Consider the following 18,687-nt stretch of genomic DNA (forward strand, 5'->3'; position numbering starts at 1 on the left):
AGGAGCTGGGGAGGTGGGCGAGGGCCAGATCCTGCAGGGCCTTCTAGGGTGTTGGAAGGATTCTGTCTTTAACCCAAGGGCAGTGTGAGCTCAAAGGGGCTTTCTTGGGGGAGGTGGCAGGCAATGACATGATCAGATTTGTATTTTGAAAAGGCATCTCTGGCTATTGTGAGGAGAAAAACTGGAGGGTAGCAGGGTGAATGTGGGAAGACAGTTGAGAGGCTCTACACACATCCTAGCAAAAGCTGATAAAGCTACGACGAGGGGCAGGAACTTGCATGTGCTGTGTTCTGGAAGGTAGTTTCTGTGGGGCCATTGGCAATCTGAGCAAAATAGTAACTGTGTAGACACCTCAGTGAAGTAGCTCTGCTTTGACAAATCAATCCTACAGAAATGTTGGCACAGAAGTTCAAAGATAGACCAGCTGTACAAGATACTCATTGTATCACTGCTTAAAATAGTAAAAATTAGAAACAACTCAAATGGACACTAATAGGGGGCTTGTTAAATAATTTGGACAGACCCATGCAATGGCACTATATAGCTGGTAAAAAGAATGAATTAAGTTCATCTGTACTGATAGAGAAAAATAGACACAATACATTGCTAAGTGAGGGGAAAAAAACAGGTAACAGAACAGCATATATATTATCAAACCATCAATTTTTAAAATTTTTACACTCCACTTACAGTTATTACAAAATATCGGCTATATTTCCCATGTTGTACAATACATCCTTGAGCCTATCTTACACCTAATAACATGTACCTCCCCCTCCCCCATCCCTATATTCCACCCTGCAACTCGTAACCACTAGTTTGTTCTCTATATTTGTGAGTCTGCTTCTTTTTTGTTCTATTCACTAGTTTGTTGTATTTTTTAGATCTCACATATAAGTGATATCATACAGTATTTGTCTTTCTCTATCTGACTTATTTCCCTTAGCATAATACCCTCCGAGTCCATCCACGCTGCTACAAATTCAAACCATCAATTTTTAAAGTTTATATCCTCCTCATGTTTCTGTTTACAGAAAGGCTGGAAGATTACACCCCATTAAACCACTGGCAACCTCTGAAGTAAAAGAATAGAAGGAGATTTTCTCTCTATTGTTTGAATTATTTTTTACAATGGATATGTTTTTTTAAGAAAAACAGATGTTTCTTTTAAAATATTAGATGCTATAAATGAGATGGCTTCATCCATCACCACCCCACTATCACCTCCATCCCACTGTCCTTACCTCCTCCACCACCATCACCACCACCATCACCACCATCGCCATCACCACCATCACCATTACCACCATCACCACCATCACCATCACCACCATCACCATTATCACCATCACCACCATCACCACCACCATCACCATCACCACCATCACCACCATCACCACCATCACCACCATCACCACCACCATCACCATCACCACCACCATCACCATCACCACCACCACTATCACCACCGTCACCATCACCACCATCATCACCATCACCACCACCATCACCATCACCACCACCATCACCACCATCACCACTCTCCTCACCTACCCCACCCACTTCACCCAAGAAGTAGACAGTTCAACACAGTGCTTCTGAGCACAGAATTTAGAGCAGCACCGTCCAATAGAAATATATATGAGCCACATATATAATTTTAAATTTTCGAGTAGTCACATCAAGACGTAACAAGAAAAGTGAAATTAATTTTAATGATCTATTTTATTTAACTCAGTATGTCTAAAATACCATTTCACCATGTAATCAATGCAAAAAATATTAATGTGATATTTTACATCCTTTGTGATATACCATGCCTTCAAAACCTGCTGTGCATTGAATGCTTACAGCACATCTCAGTTCAGGCTAAACTTACTTCCGGGGCTCAATAGCTACGTGTGGTTGGAGCCTCCCCTATTGGACAGCACACTGCCTGGGTTTGTATCCCAGCTTCAACACATCCTTGTTGTGTGTCTGTGGGCGGGTTACATAACCAGTCTGGACTCACCTTCCTCAACTGTAAATTGGGAATAAGAGCAGAGTTGTCATGAAGATTAAATGAGTTAACATTCAAATGAGGTTTACTCCGGTGCCTGGCACGTAGGCAGTGCTACATAGTGTTAGCCACTGTCAGTCTTCCAGAAAACTGGAAGAAGTTCAGAGGCTGTGGTTCCACATGTGGGAACCATTGGAGAGAATGAGACGCATAAGGGCCAGTGTAGCCGGAGGTACTTTAGACTTCATGGAGGAGAAGGGAGTTTAATCAGGCATTTGCCCGGGAGAAGGAAAGTGGAGAGGGCTTTGTGGAGAGGAGAGAGGAGAATGGTCAGGGTAGTCACAGGCCAGGGTCTGGTTAGGCGCGAGGGTATTGGTTGAGGGGCAGTGCTCGACAATGGGGGCAGGGCCAAAAAGCAGGCTGAGGGACCCCAGCAATCATGTCTCCAGAACCTTCATCAGAGAGATGGGAACGCTGAGGCCAGAGAGGAAAAGTGACTTGTCCAGGGAGCCTTGCAGGCCCAGCCGGGGCTCAGCCACACATGCTGCCCGTTGTGCACTTCTCAGAGCACCCAGGCCGTCCACGCCTCTGCCTCTGAAGCCAGGTCACACCTCAAGCCAACTGAGATGGGCAGGTGCTGCTTCTCTTCTCGGCCATGCAGAAAAAAACCCTGTGGCTCCCCAGGGCTCCCACCCCAAGGTCTCAACACCCAGAGAACTGAACCAACTCCCTCTTGCCAGAGTTAACGGTGAATGGGCGAAGAAACTGGCCTCCAGGCTGCAAAGACCCCCAGACTGTCGAGGGGCAGGAGCGCATGCCAAAGATTCAGTCACCTCTGTTCTCTGGCCAGTAATTAACCAGGCCTCATCTGGGCAGTGATAAGCATGTTGGGTCCATTAGCTGGGAGCATGCTGTATGCACCACTCCTCTGGGGATCACATCCAGCTGTTTGCTCTGGGAAGTGGGTGGCAAGCCTGCCCAGCCCCCGTCTCCAGGTGACTGGTCTTGAGGCGGTGCTGCTCTGGATAGGAGACCCAGGCCTCCCCTGGACTGACCAGTGGGCAGTGGGCAGGCAGCTCATTCACCAGTGGCCTAGGCCATTCCCACCGACAAGGTAATGGCCAAGGCCACCCAGGGGGCAGAGGCAGTTCCTGTTTGGTGCAGCCCTCTGCAAAAGTCCTCCATGAGGAATGTTGCCTGCTTTTGTCATTTGAAATAAGATCTCCAATAAATTGGTCAGTGCCATGTAGGTTGATAAATATTTTGAATATCACTCCAGATAATGCAGAATCCATAGCTTGGGAGATTATCATGAATTAACCCATCAAATGACTTAGATAGCCCTCTTTGCTTCCAGAATAATATCCATCTCACCAGTTGTTTTGAGAATTTGCTGAGATCTATCATGTAAAGGCTTAGCACAGAGCCTGACATAGAGTAAGCGCTCCATCCATGGAAGTATGCTGTATTGTTGATATAAGTTATTGCTCAGCTGGGTCTGCCCTTTCTAGAATATTCTATATCCCAGCATTTCCCAAAGGGTGCCCAGTAGCACTCTAGGCCTATGAGAGGCTCCACTATAAAAAAGATTCTAAGGTCAAGTAAATTTGGGAAACTGCAGATACTTGGAGATTCACAATGTGCACTGACTAGTAAAAGATCATTGAAAGCCTGCAGTACAGAAATAGGATTAGCATTGCTTAACCCCTAAATCTCAGGGTTCCACATCTATCTGACCACGGGACTCTCTTGTTCTGGTGGGGGAGTCAGGTGGGTGGGTTAACATCGATGGGCATCGTCCAGAATTCACTTTGGAAACATCTACTCTTCCTGGCCAAAAACAAGATAGGATGATCAAGTAATGATAGATGATAGATGTACTTGTGTGTCTCTGTGTGTGGGGGGGTGTGTGTGTGTGTCTCATCCGCAAACTGGTCCTGAGGGTCATTTTCAAAGAGGGACCCATCATTTGTGCATGACATGGAAGGCGGACCAAGCCTTCTGAGATGTGTAAGCTCCCAGATGGACTGTGAGTTTACACCGTGCTCATCTTTGTCTCACCTCCTTCCCTCATGGAAGAAGCAAAGTGATGTCAGGCAGTGTGAGGTGGGGTCAACCCGGGAAGGCTTCCTGGAGGAAGGGAGTGTTGAGCCAGCTCTTTTTTAGGAGGGGTGAGGCCCAGATGGGCAGGGAGAAGGGTGGAGGTGGAAATGGCACTCCCCTTGAACACTTGGCACCTTCCACACCATGCAGAGCCATGTCAAAGCCCAGCTGTTGGCGCTCTGCCCTGGCTTCCAGCCCTCCTTCCTTCCCCTCCTCCCCTCCCAGGTCTAGAACCGCCTCCTGAGTCAGCTCTGGGCTTCCTGCTAGGGGGGTGGGGTCAGACCCCTTCCTGCTGGTCAGACCCCTTCCTGCTCTGGGAAGGGAGGCTTAGCTTTAGGACTCCAGGGCCCCATCCTTCCCTCCCCTGGGGCAGGGACAATGCACAGCCCGAAAAGAACGGAGACTGCAAGGTTCCGTGTCTGCTCCTCTGCACCAGGGAAGCATGACCTCAGCCCTGGGGTCAAACCTGAGGCTCAACCCTCCCACCATAGTCTCTCCCCCAAGGGAAAGTGCAGGCTGAGGAGGGAGCCCTGGGAGTGGGACCCCAACCCAGGCTGGAGGCAGGACCAGAGAGGGCTTGGGCCTCACCAGAGGCCCCAGAGCTGGGCCTGGGAGTGAGAGGTGAGCAGGGAGCGGCTGGGGTGGGAGAGGCCCAGCGAGCATAGACGCTGGCAGGGCTCCTCCACCCCAAGCCCAGGGGAGTGGTCTGAATCCCTCCCTCTCAGGTGGCAGGGCAGGGCCAGGAGCGCGTGTAGGGACCTGGAACTGAAACTCAGCAGAGAGTACGCACCCCAGGGACCCTTGCGCAGGTGGAATCCCAGCAAGCCCCGAAATACCCTGGACCCAGCCCTGCCCAGGGCCGTGCTTCCCAGAAAGGGGGCCAAGGCAGAAATCACAGAGCCCTGGCAGAGGGAGAGGGCTCTGGGGCCAGCCAGAGGGACACGTGCTCTGAGCATCTGTTAGGTTTCAGGCCCTGAGCTTGGTTCCGGGAACAAAGTAGGGACCCGAACCAGGCCTGGCTTCTAACGGGCTGTGTGGCCTTAGCCAAGTCACTCAACTTCGCTGAGCCTCAGTTGCCTCAACTGTAACAAGGTATCCTTAACCTCCCCCCACACCTGGCTGCCTGGGTTGCTGAGAAGTTTAACTGACCTAAATCTCGTGCTGTAAGGTATGTGACACCCTGCAAACAGCAGGTGCTCAATAAAGTTGCTGTGTCAACTGGCCCAAATCTGCCCTCGACCTGTCTCTGGATGGGAATCCCAGAGCTCTCTGGGTACCCCCGGCAGGAACTGCCCTACCCATCTCTGGTGCTCAGTTCTGTCCTCTCTGAAATAGGGTCACAGTGCCTGTGCTGGCTACTTCCTAGGATCAAATGAGAAAGACGTTGAACCCATTAAAAAGGCCTTCCCTGGGGCAGAGAAGGAAGAGCATCAGCAATGATTTTCAAACTACAGGTCACGACCCATTTTGAGCGCAATGTAGCTGCTGCGGCCAGGATTTTTTTTTCTTTGTGGACTAGAAAAAACAATATTGAGAGCATCTCACGTAGTACAGATATGTTTTTAGCTCATGAAATCTGTATTCCAGTTAAATTTTGATATCACACGTGTTTACTGAGTTAGGATGTGAAGTGTCTGCTTTTCCGTGGGTGAGGAAACATTGGAAAGCTACTGGGAATCATTAAGAACACAGGTCTGGGACTGGATGGATCTGGGTTTGAATCTTACTCGTGGAATGACATTGGGCAAGGCAGTCTAGCTCTCCATGCCTCAGTTTCCTCACCTGTAAGGGGGGATAAAAATAACCCAGACCTTTTTTAAAAAGGACTGTTGGGGGGATTAAACAAAGTCCTTAGAATGGCCTGGCAGGTGGCTCAGTGAATATTAGTGATTGCCATCAGCCTCAGGCCGATGACAAAGTGAGGCCTCGGAGGAGGTGGCCTCTGAAAGTGGGGAAGGGGTCTTCAGCCCCCCTCCACTGGGGAAGGTCATTCCAGCCCTGCACTCCCATTTCTCAGATGAGAAGACTGAGGCCCTGACCCAGGGAGATGAGCTGGAATCTCACCTCCTGCCTCCCAGGCTAGGCCTCTTAACTGTGAGGCTGGTCTTTTAACTGCCTCTTAGGGTTGAAAGAGCACTTAACTCTGATTTTCTGATCTGTAAAATGGGGCAGTAAATAATCAACCTCACAGGGTGGACTGAATGCAACTCCACACGCAAAGTGCTTCCACAGCGCCTGACACAGAGTCAGTCTCAGCAAGTGTTAGCTATTTTCACTCACAACATATTGCTCAATTTTGTAAAAAGGCAGGTTCTAAAACAATGTCTACAGTAAGAGTTCACTGGTAAAAGAAAAAACGAAAGGTGTGCGGTCTGTGTGTAATTCCCAGAAATTGATCATTTCTACGTGGTGGGGTGACCCATACGTCTTTGCTTTTAGTTTGTTGTATCTAAAATGTCTAGTTCCTAATTTTTCTAACAGCTAATGTGTATCTTTTTGTGAAGAAATAAAGAATGACTTCCCTGGTGGCACCGTGGTAAAGAATCCGCCTGCCAATGCAGGGGACATAGGTTTGATCCCTGGTCCAGGAAGATCCCACATGCCACGGAACAGCTGAACCCATGTGCCACAACTACTGAGCCTGTGCTCTAGAGCCCACGAGCCACAACTACTGAAGCCCGCATGCCTAGAGCCTATGCTCCGCAACAAGAGAAGCCACCGCAATGAGAAGCCCGCGCACCGCAACAAAGAGTAGCCAACACCCGCCGCAACTAGAGAAAACCCGCGCGCAGCAATGAAGACCCAACACAGCCAAAAATAAATAAATTAATTAATTAATTAATTAATTAATTAAATTTAATTTTTAAAAAGAAATAAAGAAATTATTTTTATTAACCTATAGAATAACTACTACCCAACTCAGCTGACTCATGTGACATGCCACCTTCCACCGAAAACCACCAGGTGTGTCATTGTGGTTTGGGGCACCAGAGCCCTGAGAAGCGGTCTGCTTTTCATTTTCTTTTTCTCATCTGTTCATTGTTTTCTTTTTCTCATTTGTTTGTCATGACAGCTGATGACTTACTGGTGGCATTCTGTGTAACAAGCACATGCCAAAGATTGCAGATTTCATACACGGAGGGAGGGAGGGCAGGTGGCAGAGGCATGCAGTAGTTCATCAGGCCATAAGTCCTGGCATCTCCTGTGTACAAACTGGGGTTGCCAGTGGAGAGGGATAAAGGTTGGGGACAGATACTCTCCAGGCCTTGGATGCGAAACCATGGAGGGGACCCGTGGAAGCGGGTAGCGGGCAGTGAAGCAGGAGGAGTGGGAAAAAGCAGTTCGGGTTCAGAGGCTGCTTCCCAGCTGACTGGCCCTCTTCCAGGGTCTTCCCACAAGGTCATCTTACTCTAAGCGCGCGCGCGTGTGTATGTGTGTGTGTGTGTGTGTGTGAGTGTGCGCGCCTGTGTTGGGGGTGCTGAAGGCAGCAGCGAGGATGTGATATTTGGCCAAGAAAGGGATATAGAGTTTGAGGAAGAGTCCATTTTGGCCATCGAGCGTGGAGAAAGTTGGTCCCCAAGTGGACCCTTCAAAACAGGCATGTGCTTTGGTGAGGCTCTAGTGTGGAGGGTTACCACAGGCATCCAGAAATTACCCCTGCCCAGCACCCTGGTGGCCCGTCCTTCCGTTATAGCACATTTGCTCTGCACTGTCATGGCCCACTGGAGTGCTGTCTCCCCCCCCAGGGCTGTGCCCCTTGAAGCCTGGCACAGGGTCTGCTTCCATCTCAGGCTGGCGCAGCGCCGGCCACATGGCCTGGCAAGTCACAGGTGCTCATCACAGGCCAAATGAGAGCCTGAGTCTGAAGATGAATGAGGTCTGGGTGGCAAGTGACTCACTCAAGCCTGAGGCTGGGGAGACCCGGCTCCTGGTTTCTCCTTGAGCTCACCCATGACCCGAGCCTGGGCGGTTCACGGAACATGTGTCTGGCTTCTGTCCCGTCTGCTCAGTGGGGTTAGTGGAACCCACCTCCATCTCTTTCCTGCTTGGAAGAGGAAGAATTGGGAAAAGGGTTCCTACAGAGCTGAGGGGAAGAGAGGACATGGGACACATTCCAAATGGACACAACATGCAAAAGGAAGGCCGCCGGCACATGCCTGGTCACTTTGGGGAAATCAGCAGCAGATGGGAGGCCAGACAGTGAGGAGAGACTGGCTGGGGCCTGGGATGCCAGGTTCAGTGGTTTGGCTTGAATCCATAAGCAGGAGGAGGCCAGGAACCGTACCTGAGAAAATAGGACCAGACCCAGTGAAGAAAGCTGAGACACTGTTGTTTGGGACGAACAAAGAGCTCGGTTCATTGTACCAGGAAAAAGGTGTCTAAGTGGCTGCCAGGACAGTCCTTGGAGGACACTCCTCCAGAGGAAATTTCTCCCCACTTCCTGAATCTCTGTGGGCAATAAAGATGTAAATGTCAACAGTGCCTCCTGCTGGAAGTCCCCAGCATTACAACATCTCTGTCCTGGAGGTCAGAAATAGCAAGGAAGGGGGATATGTTCTAGAATGTTCGAGCTGGAATAATACAGGCCAGTAACTATTATTGCTGCTGCTGCTTTTCTGCATTAAGGGCTGATTGTGTCCCAGGTGCTGTGCTAAGTACACCTCTTGTATTATCTCATTTAACCTTCACAACAAAGCTATGAGATAGGAACTATAATTCACTCCATTTTTCAAAGGAGGAAACTGAGGCAGAAAGGATAAATTAATCTTTCTGAGGTCTCAAGTTAGTTTGTAGCAAGATTAGCTTTCTAACCCAGGTCTCTCCAACTCAAAAACCTATGGTTTTATTATCTACATTCTTGGCACGCCCGTCAAGTCCAAGGGTGATAGAGAGATTTTCCCTTTGTGTAACCTCCACTTGGCCGGTAAAACCCTGGGCTGAGAAGGATTCTGAGCGTCATGATGAATCAATGATGTCTGCCAGGGATGCTGCAAGGGATGTGGCAGAGTGTATGTCAAGTATGTTTTCATCTCTGATATAGTCTAACCTACTATGTAGTGTGATTTTTTTCAGTACTCCCTAGAAAGGGATTAGGGCTCAATCTTTTTTATTTATTTATTTATTTAATTTTTGGCTGCATTGGGTCTTAGTTGCAGTATGCGGGATCTTCGTTGTGACATGCAGATCCTCTGCTGTGGCACGTGGGCTCCTTGTTGTGGCGTGCAGGTTTCTCTCTAGTTGCAGTGCATGGGCTCCCTAGTTGTGGCACACGGGCTCCAGAGTGCATGGGCTCTGTAGTTGCAGCACTTGGGCTCTCTAGTTGTGGCCTGCGTGCTCAGTAATTGTGGCCCACGTGCTCAGTAGTTGCGGCACGCGGGCTTAGCTGCCCTGCAGCATGTGGGATCTTAGTTCCCCAATCAGGGATCTAACCTGTATCCCCTGCATTGGAAAGCGGATTCTTAACCACTGGACCACCAGGGAAGTCCCAGGGCTCCATCTTCTGACCTCCAGCTTCACTCATTTACTCAGTGACCTAAAAGGCATCTCAAATTTATCATGTCCAAATATGAGCACTTGATGTACACCTCCAAGCCATCCTCCCACCATCTTCCCCATCTAAGTACCAGGCATCACTGGTCTCTGTTTGCTCAAGCCAGAAGCTCTGGTATCACCCTTGACCCTCTCCTTTTCACATCCCATAACCAATCTTTCAACAAATCCCATTGGTTCTACCTTTGAAATATATCCAGAATCCAACTACTGCTCATCACCTCCACAGCTCCCAGCACCATCATCTTCCCTGGACTGGCATAGCAGCCACCTAACCAGTCTTGCTACACACACCCTTACCCTCTACACTCTAGTCTACACTGCAGATGAAATCCGTAGGCCTTCCTGGTTTTCAAAGTACTTTTACATAAGTTACACACACACACACACACACACACACAGTAAAAAAGGACAGGGAATTGTCACCCCCACTCGACAGATGAGAAAAACTGAGAACAGTGACGTAATTGACCCAAAGACACACAATGGGGAAGCTGCAGACCAGGGCTCCTACCACCGTCCTGTACACTGCCTTGGCGCTCCCAGACGTGCCGCTCCAACTCCCAGAGCTTCCTATGGGCACATCTGAGGGTAACCCTCCCCAGAGGGTGCAGGAGGTCCAGTAAGGAGACTGTCAAGGAAGTTGGGCGAGATGGCCTTCTCTCTACCTTGGAGTGCTTCCAGAAATCTCTCGGTCCAACACTTCTCACAGTCAGGGTCACTTTCTTTTGGTGTGTGGTTCCCCCTGGTGCTCACGCTTGTGAAATGCAGTTGATTTTCTAAGAAAGCTTTTGGGGGATCCAGTGCACTTGAAGGGTGGAGGTCGTACCTGGGGCTCTTCTGACTGCCCTCTCAGAGGAGCTCCATCCCAGATAGTCTTCTCTTCCTTAGAGACCAGAGTGTGTGTCCAAGCGGGTGAGGGCCATGCTGCTCCTTTCAAATCTTACCCATCCACACTTTCTCATGGGAGCCCAAACTGGTACAAATTTTCTGAAAGCAGTCGTAAAAAAAAAAAAAAAAAAAAAAATTAAGATTTAAAAACAGGTTTTAAATGACATGCTCATCATATAATGCTAAGTGAAAAATTAGTACCAAAATGTGTATAAAAATACCTATCTACGTACACATAAATCAATGATAGACACACAAATGGCAGCAGTGAGTCTCTAGGGAATGGGATTGTGTTTTTAAAATTTTCTTTATAATTTTCTACACCTAGCACATTTTACTTTTCTACAGTAAAGTCTTACAAAAGAAGAAAATAATAATAAAGCCCTTTCTATCTGGTGTCCTGCACCTGTTGCCTGTTGCAAGCTGGTCAGAATTCAGTGAAGAATGGGCAAGTTGAAGATGTGTCCACTGGTGGGCACATATGTGCATTCCAATGGGAACTTCTGGACACCGTGACCTACCCATGCATTTCAGAGTCCTGGCAGTGAGCAGAGAGGGAGGAAGGGGTTCCTTGGGGACCAAGAAACCTTAGGTCCCAGAAACAAAGAAACAGGGAACCCAAAAGAAAGCTTATAACCAAGATTCTTAGGCAGCAAGAGAAATACAGGTTGCAGAGAGATAGTGTATACGAATATGCCCTGGATCAGAGAGGTGACTGGTATGCTCAAGGTCACACAGCAGATGTTGACAGAGTGGGTTTAGTATTCAGGCCACCTAATTCCAATTCCTGGGTTCTTTCCCCACACCAGCAACCCGGAACTTTCAGAAAACTCCCGTACAAATGCAAATTAGCACAACAGTAAGAAAACACTATTGGCAAAAAAAATTTAAGTTTGACGAGATCAAAGGTTGACAAGGATGTTGGGGAGAGGAGAATCTCATGTATACTACAGATAGGAAATACATTGGTTCAGTCCTGTGAAGAGCAATTTGTAATATCTGTTAAGTTATGAAATGCACACACCCTGTGGCCCAGTAGATCTACATCTCTGTTATCTACCCCAGGGAACATCTGCCCAAGCGTGCATGGTGTACAAAGGTGATCGTGGAGGCGGTTTGTCATCGTGAAAAAGTAAAAACATTCTAAATATCCATCAATTGGAGATCAGTTAAATAAAATATGGCACATCCAGATTGTGAAATACTTTGAGCAATGAAGAAAAAAAAATGGTTTCTATGTACCAATGTGGAAGGTTCTCTACGAAGTTTTGTTGAGTGAAAAATGGCAGAAGCAAGTTTCAAAATGATAGAGTAGGACAATTTATAGATAACAATGTATATAAAAACCACGCACAAAGACACACATATATTTTCTATGGATTCATGAAAAATCACCCCCAAACTGATCATAGCAGTTACCTTGGGTGTGTATGGGCCGGGGGAGCAGAGGAGAAAGGACAGAGGATTATGTGTTTAAAGGAAAACGTATCATCGATTGCGTGTGTAATTAAAAATTCATTATCAAAAATAAACAGACACGAGAGAAAGAAAGAATAAAAGGGAGGAAGGAGACCCCAGGAGGATATAGCACACAGTAGGTCGGCAAGGGGGCGGATGGAAGAAGCGGGTGGGAGCCGAGGCTCCGGCGCAGAGATGCGCGCATCTGGGGCCTCAGGTGCCCGCCTGGCCGCCTCCACTTTCCCAGAAGGAGGGGCGGGCCGCCGGGTCTCTGCACGCGCAGCCTCGGTCCCTGCACGCCCGCCGGCCTGCACGCCTGGGAACCGCCATTGAGTGCCTGGGGGCTTTCCCAGGCCGGTAAGGAGCGATAAAGGCAGGTTTGGAATGAGCCTGGCTGTTCTTACAGGAAAGGGACAGGGTGTTCTCGGATGAAAGCGGTCCTGCCCCTCCTCCCCTACTCCCTCTGCGCCCCCTCCCGGGCCCATCGAATGGGGCAGCGCCAGACTTGGAGTCCTCTCACCTCAGGGCCAGAATGCTCCAACGCCCCTCAGCTCGAAGCAGGAGAGGTTGAGGCCAGAAGGGAAGGAGGAGGGCCCTTGACAAAGATTAAGGGTTGGGCCAAGATGTGTAACCACGGCCTCTTTCCAGGCTGCCATAAGCTCCTGGGTTCAAATGCCAGCTCCACCTCTCTCTACCTGTGTACCCTTAGGAACGCTTACCCCCTCTTTATTTGAGATATAATTCACCTACTATAAAATTCACCCTTTTAAAGTGTACAATGTTTAATATATTCAGAAAGTCATTGCAACCATTACCACCAATTCCAGAACATTTTAATCACCTGAAAAAAAACCACCCATAGCCACTAGCAGCCACTCCCCCATTCTCCTGCCTTCCCCCAGCCCCTGGCAACCACTAATATACTTAATGTCTCTATAGATTTGCCTATTCTGGACATTTCATATAAATGGGATACACAGGGACTTCCCTGGAGGTCCAGTGGTTAAAGACTTAGCCTTCCAATGCAGGGGGTGTGGGTTCAAGCCCTGGTTGGGGAGCTAAGATCCCACATGCCTTGTGGCCAAAAAACCAAAAAAACATAAAACGGAAGCAATATTGTAACAAATTCAATAAAGACTTTAAAAATGGTCCACATTTTTTTTTAAATGGGATATACATGTGGAATACAACATGTGGCCTTTTGTGTCTGGCTTCTTTCACTTAGCATAATGTTTTCAAAGTTCACCCATGTTGTAGTATGTATCAATACATAATTCATTTTATTACTGGATAGTATTCCGTTGTATGAATATACCACATTTTGTTCATCCTTTCATCAGCTGATGGAAAGTTGGGCTGCTTCCAGTTTTGGGCTACTATGAATAATGCTGTTCTGAACATTCATGTACAATTTTTGAGTGGACATGTTTTCAGTTCTCTTGGGTATGTACCTAAGAGTGGAATTGCTGAGTCATATCATAACTGTATATGTAACCTTTTGAGGAACCACCAGAATGTGTTCTACAGCAGCTGTACCTTATTATATTCCCATTAGCTCAGTTTCTTAACCTTTCTGACCCTCAGTTTCCCATTGGCAAAGCATCAGTATTGATACTTACCTTATAGACTGGCTGTAAGAGTTAGCTGAGATAAAGTAATGAAAGCGGTAGCACATAGTAGGTGCTCAATAAGTGGAATTATTATAATTAGAAAACCTATAGGATTCTGAGCCTGTTCCTTTTGATTCCCTTCAAATCTGACTGGGCATCTACTCCCCATTATCCCCATTTTTTTACCTACTTCTTGAATTTCCCTTCAATTAACTTTACTGTGGAGCAAAGTTCCTGCTGCCTGTGCTCTCTCTCTCTCTCTCTCTCTCTCTCTCTCATACACACACACACACACACACACACACACACACACACACACACACACACACACACCATTTAATAAAGGACTAAGCCAAGCTAAGGGGAAAGGTAAAAATTCTCCCACCTTGCAACATGTATGTTAGAGCTGGAATCAATTACTATGGTGGTTCTCAAAGTGTGGAACTCAGACTGGCAGCACCTGGGAACTTGTTAAAATGCAAATCCTCAGGCCCCACCCCAGAAACACTGAGTCAGGGACTCTAGGGATGAGACCCAGCAATCTGTGGTTTAACAAACCCTCCAGGTGATTCGAATGCACACTAAAGTTCCCAAATTACAGATGAGAAAACTGAGGCCCAGAGAAAGGAAGTAACTTGCTTAAGGCCATAGGGTGATAAAGACTGGAAGCTTTGGAATCATGTGGTCCTGGCTGCAAATTCCAGCTTCCCCATTTCCAATTGTGTGACCTTGGGCATGCCCTTTAGCCTCCCTTTACTTCAGTATCTGTCTTAGTCACTTCAGGCTGCTATAACAAAATACCATAGATTGGATGGCTTAAACAATATTTATTTCTCACAGTTCTGGAGGCTGGGAAATCCAAGATCAAGTGTCAGCCAGTTCTATTCCTGCTGAGAGCGCTTTTCATGGTTTGCAGATGGCAGAAGTCTTCTCCTCATATCCCCATATGGCCGAGAGAAAAATGATCTCTCCTGTGTCTCTTCTTCTTAGGGTACTAATCCCGTTCATGAGGGCTCCACCTTCATGACCTTATTACCTCCCAAAGGCACCATCTCAAAATTCCACCACTTTGGGGGTTAGGATTTCAAATATGAATCTTGGGTATAATCATCTGTAAAATGGGAACAGCATACACCTGCTCCCAGGGTGGCCACTAGTCTGCATTAAAGGTAGAATGAGGACTGGAGCTCAGGCCTCCAGATTTCCAGGCTGGTGCTTTTACCCCAAGAAAACTGGCTGTCACCCCTGCACCATCCAATAAGAATGTTCCAGAGACCTTAACATTTGAAATGTTGACATGGAAAGGAGGGCTTTGTTTTATTTTGGGAGGCCTCAAAAGGAAGAGTCAGATGACTGGCAAAAATTACAAGGAGCTAGATCAATTTAAGGGAGAATTTCCAAACTGGAACTGTTCAGAAACAGAATTGACAGCCCCCAAGAGGTAGTGAGGGTTCATCACTGGAGGATTCCAAGCAGCATCTGGATGCCTATCTTTCCAGGGTAGGAAGTTGGTGTGGATGATCTCTGAGGTCTCCTCCTATGTAACCCTCTGTAGTGGCTATGTGCTGTTTGTCTCCTCTGCATCCATTCTTTGCGGAGTTGCCCATCTTCCACTCCACATGGTTGGAGGGGCTGTCAATCAGGGTGTTCCATTCATCCCTGGCACCCCAGGGCACAATACCGAGACTAGCCAGTTCGACTATTCCATCCTCCCTGACCACATTGATTGGTTCAGGGAATGGCATGTGACCCAAGGCAAGCCAATCAGAATCTTTTTCTGCCAGAGCCATCCCAAAGCCACAACCATTCTTGAATTTCTCAATGTGGTGAGCCTGCAGAACTCCTTTTTGGCTTAAGCCATTTTGGGATTTTTGTCCCTACCACTCATAAAGTCTTCAGTAATACTACCATATAGAAATGGGCTTTCCTGTTCTTCTTTTGAGGCCTGCCTCCCCCCAACCCCCGACAGCATTGCATTAAAACAAGAGCAAGGAAAACAGCAATCAAAACAGTAGTTTCAACCCATTTAAAATCTTTAGTCTCTTGAAAAAAATGCCAAAACATATTCCAGTCCTAACACAGAACAAAAAGTTTTAAAGTCCATTTTCTCCATTTCTCTCTTCATCTCATAGTCATGGTAGCTGTCTCCTAAACTTGCTTCTTTCTTCTCCAAACACCTAAGCCCCAGCTGGCTCTTAGCTTTTTCCTCCTCACCTACTTTTTCCAATGTCCACTGATCCAACATTCCTGGACCTTTTGCTGGCCCAGGAAGGAAAGAGGGAAGCTGTAACTCATCATACAGTAGTGTGGTTTTATACACATTATTCTCGGGGTCAATGGAAGAGGTGTGATTGTAAAATCCCATCTATGGAGGGAGGTATGACTGTGAAGTCATACTTTCAGAAGAGATACTGAGGTCTTTCCGTTATCAGTCATATGCCAAGTTCAGCTTAGTAAATATTTACAGAGTGATTACCATGTGCCAGCTAAGAGCCAAGAGTGGGGCTGAGTTGTCTTGGGCATCTGGAAATGTGTTGACTAAGCGCCAGACATTAAAAGTCTGTTACCGGAGGGCTTCCCTGGTGGCGCAGTGGTTGCGCGTCCGCCTGCCGATGCAGGGGACGCGGGTTCGCGCCCCGGTCTGGGAGGATCCCACATGCCGCGGAGCGGCTGGGCCCGTGAGCCATGCCCGCTGAGCCTGCGCGTCCGGAGCCTGTGCTCCGCAACGGGAGAGGCCACAACAGAGGGAGGCCCGCATACCACAAAAAAAAAAAAAAAAAAAAAGTCTGTTACTCACTCGTCATTGAATACCTACTATGTGCCAGGCCTTGAGGATATATCCAGGAGGAGAGATATTAAAGGCAGTAAAATGATTTCTATGAAATGGTGATTAAGTACTGCCAAAGGAGACATATATAGGGATTGGGAACAAATCAGTGTCAGGGGTTAAGGAAGCTTCCCTGAGAAAGTGACTCATGAGCTGAGACAGGAAGCAAGAATAGGAGTTGGCTAAAAGACTAGAAGACTAGGAGGAAGATAAGCCTGGGAAGGGAATCCCGGGCACAGTGTTTGAAAGATGAGAGAGAGAGAGAGAGAGAGAAAGAACGAGAGTGAGACAGAGAGCGAGCGAGAGTGAGACAGAGAGAGAGAGAGAAAGAGAGAGAGAGAGACTCCAGGAGGACTCTCTGTGTGGGTGGAGCACAGAGAACTGGAGGGAGGTTCAAAAGGTAGGTGGAGGCCCCGTTGTAAAAACCTTTGACTGCCACGTAAGAGATCATGAGTCTCACGCTATGGACCAGAGACTTCAATACGAGCCCCATGTGCCACTTAGGGCTTGGGATGTGGTTTGCTGTAAACATGGAAGAGCTCAGTTCTGGTTCTTCCACTCTGTGTTGTGTTGAAGCAGGCTCCTGCAGACTCAGGAGAGCCCACTGTGTGCATTTCTTCCCAACTTTGTGTTTAGGGCCTCAAATTGAAATTTTGAGATATCTCTTGGTGGAGATATCTATACCACAGAAACTGGCAAATGCTACCAAGCAGGGCCTTCCCCTGCCCCACATGACCCAGGCATTAAACATTTACCAGCACCACTGCTTCCACCAAAGAGGAAGCTGGCACTGCAGCACTGGTGAGAGTTTAATGCTATGATCTTTGCAAATCAGGAAGTAATCGAGACTGGGACATTTTATTTTTGTCTGCCCTTAACCATCAGAAGGCTGAGTAGCAGAAGTTTTATACCCACAGGCTTTGAGGACAGCCAGACTGAGGTCCAAATCCCAGCCCTGTCACTAACTAGCTGTGTGACCTTGGGCAAGTGATGTTACCTCTCAGAGTTTCATCTGTTAAAAAAGATATTAATACCCACCTCATGGGGTTGTTGTGTGTACTAAATACTATAATATATGTAAACTGTAGTGCCTGCTGTGTAACAAGGACTCAAATAAATATTAATGCTATTGAATACTGTTTGAGATAAAGAGATCTCAACAGACATATATGCATTTTATTCCAGAATGGACTTATTATCAGTATTTGAGATACCGGAAAGAAACTGAAGCAGCACCCTGAGGACCTGCATAGAGGCTAGGTCATGGTAACTGGCTGAGATTTTCTCTTTCATCTTTCTTCCATTTTTTCAAGATGACGTCTTTTAAGGTTTTGAGAGATGCAACTTACCCGACCTTTGTGGTCACAAAATGTGCCTTCGTACTGATGCAACAAGGTATTGATGCAGACACACAATTTCCTAACTTGAAATCATAGGGTGGGAGGAAGGGAGCAAGGGAGATCAAGCATGTGGCAGATTTTGTCAAAAAGAACAGGTGGGGGCTTCCCTCGTGGAGCAGTGGTTAAGAATCTGCCTGCCAATGCAGGCGACACGGGTTTGATCCCTGGTCTGGGAAGGTCCCACATGCCACGGAGCAACTAAGCCCGTGCACCACAACTACTGAGCCCACCTGCCACAACTACTGAAGCCCACACGCCTAGATCCCACATTCCGCAACAAGAGAAGCCACCGCAGTGAGAAGCCTGCACACTGCAATGAAGAGTAGACCCCTCTACAATGAAGAGTAGCTCCCGCTCGCCGTAACTAGAGAAAGCCCGTGAGCAGCCACGAAGACCCAACGCAGCCAACAAATTTATTTATTTATTTATTTATTTATTTATTTAGAAAAAAGAACAGGTGCCAGATTCAGATGAGCCAAGCATGTGGAGCAGGAGGCAAAGGAAGACACTTCTGTGCCCCCTGCCAAACTGCTCCTAGTTCAGTGGGATTCCGGGTCTGAAAGAACTGCAGTTGGTCAGATGAAGTCACAGTTTCAAGGGAGATTCAAAGATACTTAAGTGTGCTCCCATGTGAGACCTCTTCCATCTTCCTTGCCTTTGAGGTCTGAACATGGCCTCTGTGAGCCCCTGTTAAGAAGTGCTGATTGAGCTGAAAGCTTGAGGCAAATCCCAGAAGTATCCTGAAATTTCTGAATGTCTGTACCCGGGGCCCAACACCGGGCAACCATGTCCTGTGAAAAGGCATTGTCTCTCTCCCCAAAACTGCTGGGATCCAAACTGAGCTCCAGC

This window comes from Physeter macrocephalus, chromosome 3, assembly GCF_002837175.3.
Source record: "Physeter macrocephalus isolate SW-GA chromosome 3, ASM283717v5, whole genome shotgun sequence".
Lineage (NCBI taxonomy): Eukaryota > Metazoa > Chordata > Mammalia > Artiodactyla > Physeteridae > Physeter > Physeter macrocephalus.